This window comes from Crocuta crocuta, unplaced genomic scaffold (assembly GCF_008692635.1).
Source record: "Crocuta crocuta isolate KB4526 unplaced genomic scaffold, BGI_CrCroc_1.0 scaffold249, whole genome shotgun sequence".
NCBI classification, from domain to species: domain Eukaryota; kingdom Metazoa; phylum Chordata; class Mammalia; order Carnivora; family Hyaenidae; genus Crocuta; species Crocuta crocuta.
The window spans coordinates 281,866-305,277 of NW_027533262.1; the positions used below are offsets into that span (position 1 = coordinate 281,866).

At 35.6% G+C, this 23,412-nt stretch overlaps 1 long non-coding RNA gene across 3 annotated transcripts in view; it reads left to right on the top strand.

Moving 5' to 3' along the window:
• LOC144217832 (uncharacterized) overlaps positions 1-23,412 on the top strand; it is a 58,668-nt gene that overhangs the window by 32,580 nt on the left and 2,676 nt on the right. For all 3 annotated transcript variants that reach the window (XR_013330970.1, XR_013330969.1, XR_013330968.1), the window contains one exon: positions 2,901-3,012. This is a non-coding gene — a long non-coding RNA (uncharacterized LOC144217832). The remainder of the gene's footprint in view (positions 1-2,900; positions 3,013-23,412) is intronic.

Consider the following 23,412-nt stretch of genomic DNA (forward strand, 5'->3'; position numbering starts at 1 on the left):
AGACAATCAGTGTAGGAGCAAGGGCGCCTTGGTGGCTCAGTGAGTTAAGCTTCTGATTTTGCCTCAGGTCATGACCTCATTACTCATGATTCAAGCTGACAGCTCAGATCCTGGAGCCTGCTTCAGATTCTGTGTCTCCCTCTCTCTTTGCCTCTGTCCTGCTCACCCTCTGTATCTTTTTCTCAAAAAAAAAAAAAAATTAAAAATTTGTTTTGATCTATTAAAAATTTTAAAAAAGACACAATCAGCATAGAAAAAGTGAACTAAATTAAATTGGCCCTTAAACATATGGGAATATGCTGGACCTGATTCATAACAAGAAAAATGCAATTAGGATATTACCTCTAAGTCTCAGATTGGTAAGCAAAGTATAACAACACCTTCTATTAGTAAGGCTTTGAGCAAATTGCTGATGAGAATGCAAAATGGTATAACAGAGGATCTATTTACAGTATCTTTTAATTATGTATTTTAAAAATTTATCTACATATATAAGAAACCAAAACTATTTCTAAAACTTCATTGCAAAGATAAACCAGAAAAAAATTAAGACAAATAGTTTGATATACTCATATATATAATCTATATGTTACATATTAAATATTATATATTTTTATTTCCTTTTCTTAAGTTCATTTATTTTGAGAGAAAGACAGAGATTGAGCAGGGGAGGGACAGAAAGAGAGGGAGAGAAAGAGAATCCCAAGCAGTCTCTGGCCTTTCAGCATAGAACCGCACGATGCAGGGCTCAAACCCACAAACCCACATGAAGTCATGATCTGAGCTGAAATCAAGAGTCAGATGCTTAACTGACTAAGCCACCCAGTTAACCCTGTATGTTTTATTTTCTTATCAATATAGACTGCTAATTAAATATATGAGAAAAATAAGCTATGTAGACATTTAAGCTAAGCAAATTCAATGAAGAAAAACTCACTAGTTTATTTTTTATTCTGCCTTAAAGTAGACTACAAACCCAATCTGGAAACTCTTGTGTAAGTAATCACCTCAAGACCTTCAAAGACAGGCTTTCCTGAAGAAGGGATCTTCATAGTATTTTTAATGCAAAACATGTAATTTTCAATCGACCAGAGAAATATTAAAATCACAATTTGTTAAATGACATACCAGAGAGTTATATCTGTGTCCTTTATATTCACATAAAGCCCAGAGAGAGAGAGGAGATATACATATATATATTCGGAAACTAACTGTGTACAACCTTGGCTATCAAAGAGAGACAGATGGTTGGCCTGGTTTCAATGCTTAATGAAACTTATATACTAGAGAAATAGAATAATCCCTACTGGCTGTGTTTCCTCTTTGTGTTTGACAAAAAGGACATTTTCTGCTTCTGAATTCCACTAAACTTTTGAGTAAATCAGTTAAAGAAATATTCGTATGCTTTGTTTAATATGCTTATGCCATACTCATCTCATATTCTCATTATTGAAAAAAACTATTTCATAGACTATTCTTTCCCTTAATTATTTCAATGGAAACAATACTGACTTTAGAGATGAATCTGGGATTAACATTTGGCTTAACATTTCAAGAGCTGGGTTGCCTTGTGCATGATAACCTCCCTGAAATTCAGTTTCCTCATCTATAAATTGTGAACATGGTGCTTGCTATTATTAAAATGGCTCTCAGAATCTGGGGCCATGGAAGACACTTCTTGAATGCTAACTCCTCTCCTATCTGTTCATCCTATGAATATACCCTTCCCTTTCTCACTGAGGCCCCTGTGATTGGAGCATAGACCTTAAGGACTCACCACAAGCCAAAGTTATTAGGTCAGTAAAATTGATCTCCCAACGTACTTTTGCCTTCTTGATGGTGTACTTTTCTTCCCATCTTAAGTATCCAATATATTTTTCCTCCTCTCCACTTCCCTAACAGTCTCTGTTGTAACTGGCAAATGAAGCTGAGTATATTACCCCGCGAAGATCATTTGCATTTTAATAAGACACAAAGTCTATTCCATTAGTCATTAGAGCAATCTTAATCATCATATATCATATAATGATTCTGTACTACATAATGAGCTTGATTTGAACCAATTTGAGCTTGATTTAACTGGCCTTTACAACCTGCGTTTTTAGAAAAACTGTAGAAGATTCTCCATACTCTTCCTTTACTGAGTCTTCTCTCTACAGGTTTATGGATTGGAAAATGTTTTGAGTAGTCCAGAAGCTATCTGCAAACTGGGGTGAGAAATAATTAAAACATACCCTCCAAATATGTCAGTAATACCAAAAAGTGAAAAACATCCATTAATATAATCACATGATGTTTCTTTAATCACCTAAGATAATGTTTTACATTAATAGATTTCCTAACATTATACCTTCTCTCGGGGCTCCTGGGTGGCTCAATTGACCTAGTGTCTGACTCTTGATTTTGGCTCAGTTTATGATCTCATAGTTCATCAGCGTGGACCCCTCTTTAGGATTCTCTCTCCCTCTCCCTCTGCTCCTCCCCCACTTGCATTCTCTCTTTCTCAAAATAAATAAACATTTTTTAAAAAACCCTATCTCTCAATGCTGAAAACCAAAAAAATCATTTGTTGATGGTTTATTATTCTCTAATACATTGCTGAATTTAATTTGCTAGTGTTTTATGATATTTGTATGCACATTCATGTATATTCATACCCATTTTGTTTGATTCTTACTAGTATTCAGCATTAAGGTTGTCTTTGAAAAAATTAATTGTGGTTATTTTGCATGCACACATGAACTAGTTTTTAATTGTATTAAAAACTCTGTGGTCTGAAATAGTCAATAATAGAGGAATTATATGTCCTTTGAAAGGTAGCTTGAATTCAGATGTGAAACAATCTGGACCTGGTGACTTTTTATGATTATCTCTAAAAACCTTTCCCATTTCTGAAACAGGGTGATTGTCAAAGAGACCACCAAACAACCAATAGAAGCGAGGCAAGATTTTATTTACGGCCGGGCCAAACCTGATCTCATGGAGAAATGCAGAGAATGACTCCGAACAAAGGTAGCAGTGAGCTTCTATGGATCTCAGTAAGACAGAATATGTCATTATTTATTTAGCCAATTATATTCTACAGCATACTATGGGAACCCATTGCATTGTGACACTCAGGTGTTAGTTTTGGCAGAGACCTATCAATTTTAGGTTCTTTGTCTTGAAATGACCAACCATTATTCGACATTTGAGAAGCCGTGAGGTAGTGACTATGTGATAGACTACCAGGGTAGAATGGTGACGTGGTGTTCTGTAACCTTACATACAGGGTGTGGGTGTGGTCAGCCAGAACAGGGAAGTACAAGCTTGCCAAGCGGATTTACAGAAGCAGAAATAGCATGTTAGTATTTAACCATGCTTGAGGTTAACCTACAACAATTTCCTACATACTAATCAGTGCAAACATGTCTACCTCTTCTTGGGCCATTTCAGATAATTTATATTTTTCTAGATATCTATGACTACATCTTACCTAATCAGAGATTACCTAATTTATTAGTTTTTTCATAAATTCATTTTTCAGCTCTCTTTCAAATTTCCTTTCCTAGGCAGAAAAAATAGAAGCCTTGTCATATAATTGCCATTTATCCAACTCATCTGTTTCTGGACTGTGGCTTAGCACATTTTTCTTTATTGTTGTTTTGTTTTTTAATTGAGATAAAATTCACATTCCATAAAATTTATCCTTTTAAATTGTACAATTATGTGATATTTAGCAAATTCACAAAGTTATGCATCCATGACCACTATGTCGTTCCAGAACATTTTCATTAGCCCAAAAAGAAACTCCATACTCCTTAAAAGTAGCTCCCCCACTACTCTCTGGCAGCTTCTTACATTTCTAAGGATTTGCCTACAGTAAACATTTCATCTAAATGGAATTCTACAATTTGTGCCCTTTTGTGTTGGACACATTTTCACTAGGCATAATGTTCTCAATGTTTATCCATGTTAGAGCAAGTATCAGAACTTCATTTCTTTGTATGGCCCCAAAATATTCCATTGTATGAATATATCACATTTTATTATCCATTCATCAGTTGATAGACTTTTGGGTTGTTTCCCCTTTGGGCTACTGTGATTAACGCTGCTATGAACACTTATGTATAAGCTTTTGCATGTACATATGGTTTCATCACTTTGAGGTATATATCCAAGAGTGGAATTATGGGATTATATAGTAATGTTTTAACCTTTTGAGGAACCATTACAAAGTAGCTGCATTATTTTACATTCCCACCAGCAGTGAGGGTTCTGATTTCTCTACATCCTTGTCAATACTTGTTACTATCATTTTTTGTTTTAGCCATCCAGGTGGATGTGAAGTTGTATCTCTGACTTTATTTGCATTGACCTGATGGCTAATGATGTGCATTTTTTTATGTGCTTACAGACTAGTTTTGGATCTTCTTTGGAGTAATATTTTTTGCTCATTTTTTAGTTGGGTTGTCATTTCATTGTTGAGCTATAATATTTATTTATATTCTGGACACTAGAACCTTATCAGATATATATTTTTCAAATATTTTCTCCCATTCCCGGTGTTGCCTGTTTTCTTTTCTTTCTTTCTTTCTTTCTTTCTTTCTTTCTTTCTTTCTTTCTTTCTTTCTTTGTTTCTTTCTTTCTTTCTTTCTTTCTTTCTAATTTATTTATTTCACAGAGAAGATTAGTCTGAATTGGGTTATGAGGCCCCAAGGTGGGGTACCTTATCTCAGTCATTGAACTCACTTTGCCAGCAGAAAGTCTCTTCCAAGCTCTGGTGTAAGGAGGCATCATCTAGCACCCTTCCCACATCTCCAAGGGCAGGGTCCATGGCATGTCTGTTGATCTTTTTTTTTTAAGCTTATTTATTTATTTTTGACAGAGAAAGTGCACACACGTGCAGGGGAGGGCAAAGAGCAAAGGTAGAGAAAATCTCAAGCAGACTCCATGCTCCCCACAGAGCCCAATGTGAGGCTCAATCCCACAACCACGAAATCATGACCTGAGCCAAAATCAAAGTAGAACGCTTAACCACTTAAACCATCTAGGCACCCCTGTTCATCTCCTTGATAAGACTCAAACTTTTTAATTTTTATGAAGTCCAATTTATCCATTTTATTCTTTTGTTGTCTCTGTTTCTGGTATTATATCCAAATATCTAGGAGACTATTCCCTAATATAACCTCACAAAAATTGATACCTATATTTTCTTCTAAGAGTTATATATGTAACTTAGCTCTTACATTTAGGACTTTGATTCATTCTGAGTTCATTTTTGTATATGGTGTGAGTAGGAGTCAAATTTCACTCTACTGTATGTGGGTAGATGTATGCTGTATGTCCCAGCCCCACTTGTTGAAAAGACTGCTCCTTTCCTATTTAACTGTTTTGGCACCTTCATTGAAAACCAATTGATCATAAATGTATGAGTTTATTTCTGGACTCTCAATTCTACTTCAGTGATATATATGGCTACTTTTATGCAATATCACACAATATAATAATACAACATGTTCAAAAGGATGCTGTGCTCTAGTGGGCTTATGTTGCATCTGAGGAACACTTAGCTTAGGGAATGCACTGCTTGTACAGCAACCAGAAAGCAAGCCTGCTCTTTGTCTAAAGGAGAATATATCTCATCTACTCACATATTAGATGCATAAGCAATCCATGGAAAATTACCCAGGTGTAAGAGCAATCAGGAAGTCTCCTTACATAGAGTTGTGATTGCTATAGCTGTTCCAAAATTTACAGATAGATTCATCATTTGAGAAATGTCAAAGACCAAACTGCCCAAACCTCAATTCTGTCTGGTCTACCAAGACATCTGAAATTCCCACCATGAGAGTTACTTCTCCGTGGTAAGACATATGTCTCTAAAAAGTCTCTATTAAAATAGGAATGGGAGAGGGGTGCGGTAAGCCTCATGAAGACAATAGTGCTCAACAGCACAATGAAAAGAATGTGAGCCTTGGGGTCTGGGTTTGAATGTGGGCTCACTTACCATCTGGCTATGTGAACTTGAGAATTGTTTAACATATCTGAACTTCAGTTTCCTTACCTACAAAGAGGATTATAATCCTTATAATATTCTTTTGAAGACTACTTGTAATAATTTGGGAAGGTAAAGGATCCAGATGCTAGTTCCCTTTGTCATATTTCCATGAAGGCACATGTTTTCTATACCACCCCCTTGTCAGGACAGGAGGAGTGGGTGACCGGATCAGTTTATAGAAAGGCAGTTCTCCTTTGGTCCAAAATAACTAAAAGGCAAGCCACTGCATTGCCATGTGGAGACTGCCTTTTGTCTTCTGGGGCTCTCCTGTTCTCTTACGCAGTTACCTCCTGTGTTTTTAATCTTTCAACAAGCAGACCAAGAGGGCCTGCTTTCTCAACTCCAGCTTCTCACTTGGAAGCAAGTAAATAAATGACAGACAGACCTAGGTATTACAAAGATTTGGAAGGAAATTTGAGGTGTTTCACATCTTTTAATCCAGTTTTACCAGTAACATGGCTAAAATCTGTATCGCTGTTATACTCAGGTCTCTGATACTATATTCTATCAACCACAAATATAGAGTGGAAAAAAAGATGTGGGGTAAATTGAGGCAAACCCTACCATGTAACTCCAATGGTAGCAGGATTCTTGCACAGAGAGTCGTGACACCAAGGCTTTTCTTTCCAGGAAGCAACTTTATTCATGCCAGCATCACTCAGTCGGGTTTGTACTTAAAGAACTGAGTGGCCCACATCATCTGGCATAGTTTTTTTTAAATACATTTTCTATTTCTTTGTCTCCCACATATGGTAACACACAGAAACATGCAGTCTGATTAAGTTGTCCTCAGTTTACAAGGTCATGGGGGATGTAGGCACCTAGGTGCGTATCTAGGTGACCTTGAAGTCTTCTCTCCTCTTTTTCTCTCTCCTTAGGGAGGGGTCCCTACCACACAACAATAATATATATATAAATGGAAACACTGCCCTGGACCAAGACGACACTCAACAAATGCTAGTTTCCCTTTTATTCCTTAAAGAATTTATCAAGTTGAAAATATGTTGTTTTTTGTTAAACTTCTCTAGTGCATCAGAAGAGCATCAAAGGTCAACATTTTCTCTTAGTAACAGTGGGGGTTATTATCAGTAATGGAATGCAACTTCCATATATAGGTCTTATATGCCCTGTTGGCATTCCTAACATATAGCTTCTCAGAACAACCTTCAGGCACCAGATATTAGAGATCTGATTGGGTTTTTATTAGGAGAAAGTTCTTTGCCCCCTACTAAAAAATGTCTTGTGAGAGTATACTTTGACCCTAAATATACCTTGGGCCCTAAATTCAACTCTTAAAAATCTATCTTAACAAATATAAAGCAGCAAAGGTTCTATGCAAAATGATACATCAGCAAGCATTATTAAATTATTAAATTATTAAATTAGCAAAGGGGAATCTGGAAACAAGTTTAAAAACTGAAAATAACCACTGGATGACTGGTTAAATAACTTACGCTAAATCCTTTTAGTAAAATATTATGTACTACACTGTAATTAAGTATATATTTATCAAGATTATGTTATAACATTAAAAACACTTCCATTATGATTCTCGAGTAGAAAAAATAAAAATATTTTTTCAATATTTTGACAGATTTGTAAAAACTAAATGTGCTAATAGTTATTATATTGGAGTGGTAGTCATACAAGCAATTTTTTGTTTTCTACTCCTTTTTGTGCCTATGTTTATCATGAAAAAAATATACTTCCTTTTAAAGCCCTGAGACATTTGCACACAGTGAGCACATGACAAACCCCATCACCGAAATGAAGGGATACAACTGCTGGGTGATGACATCATCTCCCCTTTAAGGTTGTTCTTACTGTTCATTTCAAGCTGATTTCATCGCTAAATATACTCATGTGGGAGAACATGAGAACACAGTGTATTTGACCCTGAGACCTCTAGTTCCCAAGGAATCTCTTCAGGCACTTGACAATACTGTCAACTAACAGAAGGACTAGGCAGTAATATATTGCAATTATTCTTAAATATTAAAAACTGTATGTCTATCCCTGACATAGCCCATTATCAGTAATAATGTTAGTGTCTTGACCCCTGTTTGACTCAAATGTCTATGGTTATTCATTTTTTAAAGAGTTTTCTTTATTTACTTAGAGAGAGAGAGTGTGTGTGTATGTGAGATGGGGAGGGGCAGAGAGAGAGGGAGACAGAGAATCCCTAGCAGTCTCCATACTCAGTGCAGAGCCCAATGTGGGGCTCAAACTAACAAACTGTGAGATCATGACCTGAGCTGAAGTCAGATACTTAACCAATTTAGCCACCTAGATGCCCTTATTATTCAGTTTTAATTGTAACTTGAGGATAAAGGGATAAGTAGTAATATACAGGCTCCACAGCCCTCACTCTGAACCTCCACAAAGGATCCAAGACTGGGAATTGTATTCATAAGGATAACTTACGCTTCTAGATAAAATTCTGTACTACCTGCTATCCACACCACTATCCACAATCAGTAGGCAATTTACTCCTTCTTTTCCCAGTAAGGAAATGGGTATGATTTGCTGATTGTTTCAGGCTCACAATGTGCTACATTTTGGTACATATGCCAAATTTCAGGATTGAAGTTTTATTACTTTTTAGTTTCTGAAAATTGATTTCATCAGTTCCGTGAGGGAATAATAAAGTGCTGCTGCTTTGGATGCATGTGATATATTTTACAACAAACTGATTTGAAATCAAGAATACTATGTGTGTATGATTTTATTCTGTATGATACCCATCTGACTTGAATTAATTCATCTTCAAAGAAGTAGTAGAACATAGGTGGTTTCTTAGAGTAGAGTACGTTTCGATGACAATTGCAGAGTCTTAAGAGATATTTTGGGGCACCTGGTAGGCTCAGTCGGTGGAACATCTGACTCCTGATTTCGGCTCAAGTCATGATCTCAGGATCATAGGATGAAGACCCACCTCCATACTCAGAGTGGAGCTTGTTTGAGACTCTCTCTTTCTCTGTCTGCCCCATCTCCTGCTCTCTCTCTGTCTCTCGCTCACTCTCCAAAAAAACAAAAACAAAAGAGATTTTTTTAGTAAGCTAAAGTAGCATGAGGAAATATAATTGTCTGCTGAAGGAATGTTTTTATAAAAAGAACAAATTTGTTTTTTCTTTCGTTACCCTTGTGAATCTTTATTGTGTACCAGGCTTTTTAAAAACATAGCCTTTTGTAATTCTCAAAAGAATCTATGAAAGCATCATTATGACTATTTTACAGATAAGGAGAAAAGGAGTTAACTGATTTGTCCAAGGCTACAATGTCATAGCTGGGATTCAAACCTGAGTCAGTCTTATTCTCCTGTGACCCTGCTCTTGATCATGGTGCTTAGGCTGCTGTTAGACAGCAGGTCATCTGGCTCTGTGTCTGTCCTGAAAAAACAAATGATAAGCAGTCGAGACTTTATTCTCCTACTTTCTCTTCTCATGAGGAAAACTACTTTTCTTTGCTTCTGTCCTATCACTCTTCTTGACAACAGAAGTATTTTTATAGTAGGTCACGTTTCCCAAAATATAAACACTAGTGGCTTAGTCAAGATGGCTGCAGTGTGAGGATACCTTACTCCTGTCCCTAAACTGTCTCCAAAATACAATATATGAAAATTAGTTCTGGGGGATTTTCCCATTAAAAAAAAGTAATGCATATCCTCATCAGCTTTCATTAAAGGAAATATATTTCCTGACACAAATACTGTGTTTACTTTCTGCCCAGTTTTAGTTATACTTTATTTCATCCTACATTTAAGGTATGTTCATCCATTAAACTTGTGTCCAAATGACAAAAGTACTAGGTTTGTCTGACATACCTATTCACTTTCACTCTCTTGTGACTCTAGACCATCTTCAAAAATATGACAGGAGATGCAATCTCCAGGCTATGATCAAAGAACAGAACTTTTATTTCAGCAAAAGTAATTGACAGGGACAATACTAATAATACCAATTTGAATCATTGTTTAGAAGATTCCCTGCACTTTATGTTAACACTCATTTAAAGGTTACAAATCAATAAACAAATTAATAAAATCTAAGCAAGTCTCCATTAAATTTGAGGCTCTAGATTCTAGGTTTCTCTAGAGAAACCAATATAGACCTAAGATTAAAATTGTGAGAGAAACGTTAGCATGTATGATGAGTAATAATTTATTCCTATGAATATTTATTGGACATATACAACATGCAAAGCACTATACTGCTTTTGGTGAGGGATGCAAAGATGAACAGCAGGTTCTCTGACCTTATGAGCTTGCACACTAGTGAGGGATGGGAGAAATGTGCACAGGAAGTTAAATGTGATACACATCATAAAATATGTACAACGAATTAATAGGTGAGGTCAGAGAAAATTGACACTAATCTTATTTTTCATAATTATAAAAGCTATAAAAATATTTCTGAATAAGAAAATATAGAAAAAATTGATATTAAATCAGAAAATACTTTTAAAAGCTATTTTCTTAATTGTTTAGATTTTTCTGAACTTATTTTCATATGCCACCTTAATCATTTTTACTGTGAATCAGACTAAACTTTTTATTAGTGGTGTTGAGAAAACTGGACAGTGACATGCAGAAGAATGAAACTGGACCACCACTTTCTAACACCACACACAAAAATAAACTCAAAATGGACAAAAGACCTAAACATAAGGCAGGAAGCTGTCAAAATCCTAGAGGAGAAAACAGGTAACAACCTCTTTGACCTCAGCCACAGCAACTTCTTACTTGACATGTCTCCAGAGACAAGGGAAACAAAAGCAAAAATGAACTATTCGGACCTCAAGATAAAAAAAACTTCTACACAACAAAGGAAACAACCAGCAAAACTAAAAGGCAACCGAAATAATGGGAGAAGATATTTGCAAACAACATACTAGGTAAAGGGTTAGTATCCAAAATCTATAAAGAACTGATCAAACTGAACACCCAAAAGACAAATAATCCAGTGAAGAAATGGGCAAAAGACATGAATATATACTTTTCCAAAGAAGATATCCAGATGGTGACCAGACACATGAAAAAATGGTCTACATCATTCATCATCAGGGAAATACAAAACCACAATGAGATACCATCTCACACCAATCAGAATGACTAAAATAAAGAACTCAGACAACAACAGATGTTGGTGAGGATGCAGAGAAAGAGGAATTCCTTTTCACTGCTGGTGGGAATGCAAATGGGTGCAGCCACTCTGGAAAACAATATGGAGGTTTCTCAAAAAATTAAAACTAGAACTACCCTACAACCCGATAATTGTACTACTAAGTATTTATCCAAAGGATCCAGGTGTGCTGTTTCAAAGGAGCACGTTCACTCCAATGTATATAGCAGTGCTATCAACAGTAGCCAAAGTATAGAAAAAGCCCAAATGTCCATTGATGGATGAATGGATAAAGAAAATGTATTACACACACACACACACACACACACACACACACACACACACACACACACACACTGGAATATTACTTGGCAGTCAAAAAGAATGAACTCTTGCCATAAGCAACAGTGTAGATGCGACTAGAGTGTAGAGTGTATAAATAAATGAAATAAGTCAGAGAAAGACAAATATCATATGACTTCACTCATATATGGAATTTAAGATACAAAATCGATGAACATAAAGGAAGGGAAGCAAAAATAATATAAAAACAGAAAGGGGGACAAACCATAAGAGACCTTTAAATACAGAGAACAAACAGGGTTGCTGGAGGGGTTTGGGGTTGGGAGATGTGCTAAAAGAGCAAGGGGCATTAAGGAGGACACTTGTTGGGATGAGCACTGGGTGGTATATGTAAGTGATGAATCACAAAATTCTATTCCTGAAATCATTATTATACTCTATGTTAACTAACTTGGATATAATTTTTTAAAATGTAATTAAAGAAATAAATACAAATAGAAAGAGAGAAAGAAAGAAAGAAAGAAAGAAAGAAAGAAAGAAAGAAAGAAAGAAGAAAGGGACTAATAACAATTTGGCTCGTGTTACTCCTCTACTACTATTGATGTAACTGCTTTAAATTAGTCTTTTCCTGTTGAAAATAAAATGAGTAAATAGGTAGCAGCTAAAATATATCAGTTTGGATTTGTGTGAATTATTCCCTCCTTTTCCTGTGATCTTTCAGACATAGAAAAGTCACGCAAAGTACTTTCTCAAAGGATAACCATTACTTTTTCAGGTTTCAAGTTATAATGGCAAATAGAGATGAAAGTTAATGACATGAAACTGTTCGTGTACTTTACGTTGATTGTTAAAGCAGAACTGAAACAACCAAATTGTTCTAAATAGACAATGAAAGCAAAATAGAATTTCCTTACAGGAGAGGGCGTGGGGAAGTAATTCAAGATGTATATTTCATGTAATGTAAAAAATCCTACTTGGGTATTGATCTTTATTCCTAATAGCTCTTCAGTCTCCAGTAGCCATTTATTTTTAAGTTCCTCTTAGACTAATTCCAATTTGCATTCTGGAAGAAACAAGCTTGTCTTTACTCATTAATTTTTTCTGCCCTTGAAAGGTCAGTGACTCTTCATGCTAAAAAAGATCTCTGATTACAATGGTTTTATGAGCAGAGGGAACAGTTAGAAATTCTGATTCTGATCAGAGAACTGAAACGATCTGAGAGAAAAGAGAAAGAATCCTTAAACTGCTAAGCAGAACTTAACTCTTAGGTTGGGTCAAATTTACGCCTCCATTCTACAAAAAAATATATATTTATTAAATGTCTCTTATGGTCCAGACTTCCCTCATTGTAAAATCCAAAGAAAACACACACACACACACATACACACACACACACACAGAATTGAAAGACACCTTTTGTTCACCTGGCCGGGGCACTAATCAGGCCAGACTAGGAATCCTAACTCTGCAAACTAGCTGTGTTGCCTTGAACAAATCATTTCCAAACCTATGTTTCCTCACCTATGAAATGAATCAGTTATGCAAAGGTCCAAACTGTAAGGATTAAAAATAAAAGACAAAGTAACAAATAGAATATCTGACATATTATAGACCATCCATAAATGGTAAGGTTCTAGCTCTGATCAGTTCTTGTTGCCTTGGTTACATGAATATAAGAGTTACAAGAGAAATGGTACCGGTTATAAAATCACAATTCTTTGAAGCTCACCCTTTGTACTCTTATCTTCTCATACTTTTCAAAGAATCTTGCCTCTGTAGTCACCAAGTTACTCCAGGTATTCAGAACTCTAAATTCAGGAGCTAAGGTTAATTGGTCATACACTGAATCTAGAATTAGGGAGTGGATGGAGGCACAGAATACATGAACTAGAAATGAAGTTGAGGTCATTAAAATGAGTAAGGATGTTAGGTTAAAATTCAAGTGCACAATTCTTAGGATAGAATGATGAAAGTAGGGAGTTTTCTTGGCAATTGGATCAAGTAGTGGTTCCCAAACTCTTGTCTCAAGATCTGTTTACACTCTTAAAATTATTAAGGACTTCAAAAAGAGGTTTTTGTGTCCATTGTGTAACTATTGATAGTTATTACATTACAAATTAAACAGAAATTTAAAATATCATTAATTCATTTAAAAAATAATAGATCCATTATGTATTAACATGTTTATGAAAATTTTCTCTAAAAAATTAATGAAGAAGATGACAGTACTTTACATTTCTACAAGAGTTTTTAATGTCTGTCCCTTATAAATGAGAGATAGATTTACATACCTGTTTCTACATTCAATCTACTGTGATATGATACATCACGAAGCCTCTGGAAAACTTCACTGGTCACTTGTAACAATGAGTGAGCAAAGCACAATTAATATCTCACTCTTATAAAAATCATTTATAGACAATTTAATCCTACTGTTACCATGAAAACAATTTATAAGTATATGTGCTCCCGAAGCGAGCACTGAAAAACAATTTATAAATAATTAACATGTCATAATTACAGAAATGACTTTGACCTCCTTGGATATCTGGAAAGAGTTTGGAGTCATCAAGAGTTCCTGCATCATACTTCATGTTCTGATGATTAATTGAAGTACTTAAAGATTTTTTTCTCGGATATATCCTAGATAATGTGGCAAACTGTAGTTTTCTTGCTTTTGCAACTGTCAAATTGATAAAGCAGAATAAAATCAAATAAAAATTTTAGTGTTTACCTTTATGAATATAGAAAAAGTTGAAAATCTCCAATTATCTTTAGGACCAAATATCATGAATGATAATTTTTCAAACAAAAATTCTATATAATGTTTTGTTCCCTGGAAAGATTTCTTTCCCATCATACGTTGGCAGTTCATTTTGCCTAATTATTAGTGGGTGGCACCTTTTGCTGGCTCACTGGCATTTTTATAAATTGAACAAAAACAATAATAATGAGATAGGAGGACAGGCAGAGTGACAGTATGTTTGCTGCCAACAACTTGGTGACAATCTGCCCTTTAGCTTTGTAAATTTAAAAAAAACTATTCAACTAATTAACATTACTAATTAATAAAGGGAAAAGCATCAATGAAGACATTTTTACAAGGAGTAGGTCTTTGGGATATAAATCTTGATGAGGACTTAGCCTTCAAATGAAAAATTTATGGCAGTAGAATTAGTTATATTCAACTGCAGAATATTGTTGATTTCATTACTATGCTATAAAACTTTCTTATGAATGGAACAACTGCATTAAAGTAATCACTGCTATTGGGAGGGAACATATCAGATTTTTGTGCTCAGTTATGCCAACAGAATTGTTTAATCTGATACTAAACTCTTGTTGAAAATACTATTCTAGAAATTAAAACCTTTCATGGAGAACAGAATAGAAACCTGTATCAAAATGTGAGAGGTTGGCTGTTAGGTGTGAAAAGTCCAAAAGGTCTCATCACCAGGTCGGCACTTGTATCTAGACAAACAGGAACAGGGTTCAGGATCGAAAAGTCTCAAAGAGCCCTTCAGTGCCCACTCCCTTCCCTGAAGTCCTATTCCCTCATTTAGGGACAGAGAATTTTGTCCTATTTCTTTAGCATCTTTATTCAACATGGAGGACAGTCTTTTGCAGCATATTCGTGTGCAGCCGAAGTTCCAACATTTTCATGTTATCTTAGCTTTGAATATATTAGTTTGGGCAAGAGGCACATTCAGTTCTGTTTGATGTTTTAAAATGTTGACGAGAGAAAAGGAATAACTCTTGGAAACAGCATTTAGTAAAAAAAAAAATCTTTTATGTATAAAATAAATTCTTTGAGGGGTACCAGTGTGGCTCAGTCAGTTGAGTGTCCAATTCTTGGTTTTGGGTCAGGTCATTATCTCCCAGTTGGTGAGTTCAAGCCCTGCCATTAGCAGGGAGCTTGCTTGGGATTCTCTCTCTCCTTCTTGCTCTGCCCCTCTCCTGCTCATGCTCATGCATGCACATGTGCATTCTCTCTCTCTCTGTCTCCCAAACAATAAATTATACATTTTTAAAATATTAAAAAAAATAAATTCATTGAGGAGAGAGTCATTTAACTTGAAATTGTTATGAGTAATATATTCCAAGGTAGCCAAAGTAAACTTTTCTGATTGAAAAAGTCAATTAACAAATCAACAAGGTTTTCAAACAAACAAACAAAAAACACACATCTGTGTTCTTTTCTTTTTTTCTTATTCTGGCCATGTATTTTTATTTTATTTTTTATTTTTTTAATTTTTATTTATTTTTTTCTTTTATAGTTTATTGTCAAGTTAGTTTCCATATAACACCCAGTGCTCATCCCAACAAGTGCCCTCCTCCATGCCCATCACCCCCCTTCCCCTCTTCCCCACCCCCATTAGCCCTCAGTTTCTTCTCAGTATTTAAGAGTCTCTTATGGTTTGCCTCCCTCCCTCTCCTTAACTATTTTTCCCCTTCCCCTCCCCCATGGTCCTGTGTTAAGTTTCTCCTGTTCCACATATGAGTGCAAACATATGGTATCTGTCCTTCTCTCGCTGACTTATTTCACTTAGCATAACACCCTTGAGTTTCATCCATGTTGCTACAAATCTGGCCACATAATTTTAATGGGCAGGCTGCTCCTAAAGAAAGCAGAAGTTGCAAAAAACAAATAGTGGCTCAGGGCTCCTGGGTGGCTCAGTCAGTTAAGTGACCAACTCTGGATTTCAGCTCAGGTCATGATCTCAGGGTTCATGAGATGGAGTCCCATGTTGGGGTCTGTGCTGATAGCATGGAGCCTGCTTGGGATTCTTTCTTCTTCTCCCTCTGCCCCTCCCTCATGTGTATGAGCACATGCTCTTTCAAAATAAATAATAAACTTTGAAAAAAAAGAAAAACAAATTGTGGCTCTCTCTTATCCACTGAGTCTGGCTAATTAAAGAAACCAATTATATGTTAGTAACGTAAGAAAACCTGGGCCCTTGAAAGCATTCCTATTTCACACTAGTAGTAACAAAGGAGTATGAAAAAGTAAGCAGGGTTTATAGTAACGGAAATAAGAGAATTTAGACCCTCCTTAAAAGAGAATGAGGAAACCCAAAGGTAAATTTGGAGGTGGAATATAATAGCTGATACATAACAATTATAATGTGTCAGGCACTATTCTTAAGCACATTACTTCTACCATGGTCTATTCACTTCTTCACAACAATTCTTTCATATACACACTAGTATATTCTCCTTGTTACATCTAAATAACTCATAGGTCGAAGAAGAATTATAGGATACGTTAGAAAATATTTTGAACTGAATGAGAGTAAAAACCAAGGTATCAAAATTTTGGGGATAAAATAGTACTTAGAACTTGAAAGAGGAGGAAGGATCAAGATGATGACACAGGAGACTCCTGAACTTCATTCCTCCCACAGATGCACCAAAGCTACACAGAGAAATTCCCTCTGAAAGAAATCCGGAAACAACTGACTGACTCCTGTATATTGGGCACATGAGAAGGTACCCACATCAAGATGGCTAGGAAAACTTGAGACACATTCTCACCATAAACCCCACCCTGACACGGCACTGGATAAACAAGAGGGAACCCCCAGCTTCCAGCTTCTCCCTGAGAAGTGAGGGATTTTGGTCATATATCTAGCACCCACCTTTAAGACTCCTGACCAAAGGACAGGATTCCAGCTTACCTGGCTCTTGAGGGCCAATGGGGCATGCATCCATAAGATCCATGGGATGAAGGCAAACAAAGAAGCAATTCTTAAATGGTGCATGAACATTCACCACAGCTATCAGCCTCAAGGCTCAGTGCAGAGGGAGCAGGCAAAGGCTCCCACTTCTCCTGGCTTCCTCCAACCATAAAATGAGGCTGCCAGTATCTCACTGGATGGAGATTGTACAAATGTCTGGAGGCCCCCCTTTTACAGGTGCCTGAGGGATGGGACCCTAAATTGTTTGGCTCTGATAACCAACCTGGCTTGTGTTAGCTTACAAAGAAACAGTTCTTAACAAGTGTGTACATGATCACTTGCCACAGCTCCCCTAAGGCTCAAAGCAAAGGGGGCAGGCAAAAACACCCATCCCCTGCCCCCCCTCCCCACAGTGTTCCTTAAAAGGGATACTTTAGAAGCTGTTGCCTCAGGATCCAGCTTCTACTTTAACATGCATCCAGGGACTGGCTCCTATCTTCCATGTAGACTAGGGGAACTAGTGGACACATCCCTCACCTTTAGTGACAGAGAGATGGTCCCGAAGCTGCAGTGATGAGACAATTAAGAATCAGGGGGCTACTACTCTCCAGGAGCCAAAGCATCGTCTCCTGGCTCAAGCCTCTTTTATTTTGCTATTTGTCTGATAATAGCAAGCACATACAACATAGTATTTGGCATCTTGACAGGACATGCACCTGCAGTGTATTCCATACTGAATCATGAGTACATCTGGCGCCAGACAAAACATTCTTATCCCTGGCCTGGCACCCGTATGATGTCCTTCTGGAGAGAACGAGCAGTCCTGATGGCTTTCTGACCTGGGAATGGAACTCCTTTCAGTTCCTTGCTGCTCCATCCCTTTCCTTCAGGACTTCTTATGGTGCCTCTGGCTTCTTGTTCTCACACTTTACCACCCAGCTCATTCCAACAACAAAACCGAGTCCCCAGTATCTCCCTGGAAGGCATTTGTTAATATAACTAGCATCCCAACCTTTATAGCTGCAACCCAAAATCCAGGCCCCAAATCACCTAGCCCTGATAGCCAACAGGGCTTGCATTCATAAGTCCCAATAACTATAGGAAAAAATAAAGCAGTGTTTAATGGTGCAGAAGCAATCCTCACAGCTGTACACTTGGGGTCCAACAGAATAGATCATTTCAGCTAATGTTCTTCTAATATACAGATCATTCCACAGGAAAGAGCATATGCTGGGCACAAAACAGGTCTTAAAAAATGAAATAAAACTGAAATCATTATCAATCATCCTTTTGAACCATAATGATATGAAACTAGAAATCAGTTATGAGACGAAACCTGAAAACTTTATTAATGTATGGGAACTAAACAACATGCTTCCGAGCAAGTAATGGATCAGAGAAGAAATTAGAAGAGAAATCAAAAAGACCTTGAGACAAATAAAAAAGGAATCACAACACACTAAAACTTATGGGATGATGAAAAGCAGTTCTGAAAGGAAAATTTATAGTAACAAATACCTATGTTACATACACAACAAAAGAGCCTAACCTAACTTTCTTCAAGGAGCTAGAAAAAAAAGCCCAAGATTAGTCAAGAGAAAAAAATAACAAATACCAGAGCAGAAATAAATGAAAGGGAGACTGAAAAGATCAATGGCTCTAAAAGTAGGCTTTTTGAAAAGATAACAGAAATATATAAGCCTTTAGCTAGACTTGCCAAGACAAATAACCTTATAAGTTATGTCATAAATGTTATATTATGTTAATAATATAAGTTATATTATAAATGAAATAAGTTATATTATATTATATATAATAATAAGTTCTTTCTAAATGAAATAAGTTATAAGTGAAAGAAGAGACATTGCAACAGATAACACAAAAATACAAAGATCATAAGAAATTACTATGAATAAATTATATGCCAACAAATCAGATAACCTAGAAGAAATGGATAGACTCATACTATCTACCTAAACAAAATCATGAACAAATAGAAAATCTAATCAGACCCATTACTAGTAAGAATATTGTATCAGTATTCAAAAACTTCTCCACAACAACAAAAAAGGTCAAGGACAACATGGCTTCACAGGTGAATCTACCAAAAATTCTAAGAACTAATAATCTTTTACAAACTCTTCCAAAAAATTAAAGTGATGGATAGGAGCACTTCCAAGTTCACTTTATGAAGCCTTTATTAACCTCATACAAAAGCCAAATAAAGACACTACAAGAAAAGAAAATCACAGGCCAGTATCCCTGATGAACATAAAAGTAAAAATTGTAAACAAAATATTAGCAAATCTAATTCAATGGTACATTAAAAGGATCATACACCATGATCAAGTGAGATTTTTCCTTGGGGTGCATAGATGGTTCAACATATGCAAATCAATAAATTTGATACACCACATTAACAAAAGAGAAGAATCACATGCTCACCTCAATAGATACCAAAAAAGGATTTGGCAAAATTCTACATTCTTGCATGGTAAAAACTCTCAAGAAACTGAGTATAGAAGGAACATACAACAAAAAAATAAAGGCTGTATACGAATAGTTATTGTCATACTTAATAGTGAAATGCTGAAAACATTTCCCTGAAAATCAGGAACAAAACAAGTTTGGCTAATCTCACCACTTTTATTTGGCATACTACCAGAAGTGCTAGCCTGAGCAATTGTGCAAGAAAAAGAAATAAAAGTCATTCAAATTTGAAAGATAAAAGTAAAATCTGTAGATAGAAGTCTCTATTTGCAAATAACATGATATTATATATAGGAAGCCCTAAAGACTCCACCAACAAAAAAACAGAACAGATTAGAACTAATATATGAAATCAGTAAATTTGAAAAATATAAAGTCAAGACATAAAAATCAGTTTATTTTTATATGCTAACAATGAGCTAGCAGAAAGAGAAATTAAGAAAACCCATTTACAATTGTATTAAAAAGAATAAAGTACTGAGGAACAAATTTAACCAAAGTGAAAGATCTGTATCCTGAAAAATATAAGACATTAAAAAAAAGAAATTGAAGACACAGATAAAGGGAAAGATATGCTGTGCTTATGAATTGGGAGAATTAATATTGTTAAAATGTCCATACTACCCAGGGGTGCCTAAGTGGCTCAGTCAGTTAAGCGTCTGACTCTTGATTTCAGTTCAGGTCATGACCTCACAGTTCATGAGTTTGATCCCCACATCAGGCTCCATGCTAACAGCACAGAGCCTGCTTGGGATTCTCTCTCTCCCTGTCTCTCTGCCCCTTTCCTGCTCACTTGCTCTCTCTCTGTCTCTCTCTCTCAAAATAAATAATTTTTTTTAAAAACTTTTAAAAAAATATCCATACTATCCAAAGCAACCTATAGATTCAATGCAATTCCTATTAAAATCCCATTAGCATTTTTAACAGAAATAGAAAAAAAAAAAAAGTCTAAAATTTGTATGGAACCACAAAAATAATCCAAAATAACCAAAGTAAGATCGGGAAAGAACAATAAAGTTGGATGCATTGCACTTCCTGATTTCAAACTACTCTACAAAGCTATGGTAATGAAAACGGTAACGTATTAGCATAAAAACAGACACCTATTAAGTGGAACAGAATAGAGATCCCAGAAATAAATTCACACATGTGTGGTTAATTAATTCAAGACAAAGAAGCAAAGACTATATAGTGAGGAAAGGACAGTCTCTTCAATAAATGGTATTGGGAAAACTGGACAGCGACATGCAAAAGAATAAAACTGGGCCAGTATCATACACCATAGCCCAAAATAACTCAAAATGGATTAGACTTTAATTTATAAGGACCTGAAACCATAAGACTCATAGAAGAAAACATAGATGGTAAGCTCCTTGACATCAATCTTGGAAAAATTTTTTCATTTGACCCTAAAAGTGAAGGCCACAAAAACAAAAATAAACAATTGGGACTATAGCAAATTAAGAACTTCCACACAGCAAAGGGAACCATCAACAAAATGAAAAGGCAGCCTACTGAAAGTGAGAAAAATTTGCAAACCCCATCTCTGTTAAGGGGTTAACATATAAAGTATACAAGATTCATAACTTACTAGCTAAAAAATAATAATACTAATGCAATTATAAAATGAGCAGAGGTGCCTGGGTGGCTCAGTTGGTTAAGCACCCAGCTCTTGATTTCAGCTCAGGTCATGATCTCACGGTTCATGGGATCGAGGTCCCGCTTCAGGCTCTGTGCTGATGGTGCAGAGCCTGCTTGGGATTCTCTCTCTTTCCCTCAGCCCTTCTCTTCTGCTCACACTCATTCTCTCTCTTTCTAAAAAATAAAAACAAAAAGTTTTAGAAACAGATTCATAAAATGGGCAAAAGACCTAAGTAGACATTTTTCCAAAGAAGACATAAAAACGGCCAACAGGTACATGATAAGGTGAATGAAATCACTAATCCTGAGGGAAATGTAAATCAAAACCACAATGTGAGATTATCACCTCACTCTTGTTAGGATGTCTATTATCAAAAAGACAAGAAATAACAAGTGTTGGCAAAGATGTGGAGAGAAGGAAATCCTTTTGGTAGGAATGTAAACTGGAACAGCCACTATGAAAAATGGTATGGAGGTTCCTCAAAAAAATTAAAATAGAACTAATATGATCCCACATCTGGATATACTAATATACAAAGGAAATAACTTTCTCCAAATGTTATACTCCCATGTTCATTTCAGCATTATTTACAATAACCAAGGTATGGAAACAACCTGAGTCTGTAAATGGATGAATGGATAAACAAAATATCACTTGCACAAACAGACATACCAACACAGAATGGAATATTTTTCAGACTTTACAAAAAGGATATTCTGCCATGTGCAATGACACAGATGAACCTAGAGAACAGAGCATTATGCTAAGTGAAATTAGCCAGACACAGGAAAATAAATGCTGCATTTTATCACCTCTATGTACAATAATAATTTTTTAAAAAGTTGAATTCATAGACACAGAGAGTAGAATGGTAGTTGTCAGAACCAGGTAATGGAGTATAGGGAGAGGCTGGTATATCCTTTCAGTTATAAGATGAGTAAGTGACAATCTGTTGTATAATATGGTGACTGTAATTGCTAATACTACATTGTATAACTGAAATTTGCTAAAAGAATAGAACCTATATATTCTCACACAAAAAAAGTAAATATGTTAGGTGATAGATGTGTTAATTAATTCAGTGGTCTCTCAAAATAAATAAACATAAACTCTCAAAATAAAAAAACATTAAAAAATCTTTTTAAAAAAGGGCACCTGGATGGTTCAGTCAGTTGAGTGTCTGACTTCGGCTCAGGTCATAATTTCATGGTTCGTGGGTTCGAGCCCTACATCGGGCTCTGTGCTGACGGCTCAGAGCCTGGAGCCTGCTTTGGATTCTGTGTCTCTGTCCCTCTCTTCCTCTCCCCTGCCATGCACTCTCTCTCTCTATCTCTTTCTCAAAATAAATAAACATTAAAAATTTTTTTAATTAATTCAGAGGTGGTAATCCTTTAATAATGTATATCAACAAACATATTACAATGTTGTCAATTATATCTCACAAAGCTGAAAGAAAATGAAACTTCTAGCTTTTAATGTTTATTCAAAAAAAAAGAAATGTCTCAAATTAATAATTTAGACCTCCATCTTAAGTTTAAGAGACGAAATTTTAAAGATCAATTAAACCCAACATAAGCAGAAAGAAGAAAATAAAGATTAAAAAACAAAATAAGAAACTGAAAAATAAAAATAAATCATACAAAAGACTAAAAATCTTCCAAAATATTTTTAAAAATTGATCAATAGCTTGATCAAGAAAAATGAGAGGAAAAAAAGATACAATTAACCAATGTCAGAAATAAAACAGGAATATCATTACATATTCTCCAGACACTAAAGGATAATAAGGGAATAATATGAACAATTTTATATCAATAAATTCTGCAACTTAGATGACATGGACATATCACTTGAAAGACACAAATTACCAAGAAGAAATAGGAAATCTGGATATCCTTATATCTAATAAAGAAATATATATGCATAATTTAAAAATTATATAAAACCTTTCTCTCAAAAAAACCTCTAAGTCCTGGTGAACATACAGTGACTTCTGTCACATAAAGAAAAAATAAAAACAATGTTTCTCAAAAAGTAAAGGAAAAGAATACACTTCCCAACTCATTTTAAGAGGCCAACATTACCCCATTGCCAAAGTGCAAACCCTAGAACCAGGCTACCCAGGTTCAAGTTCCAGTT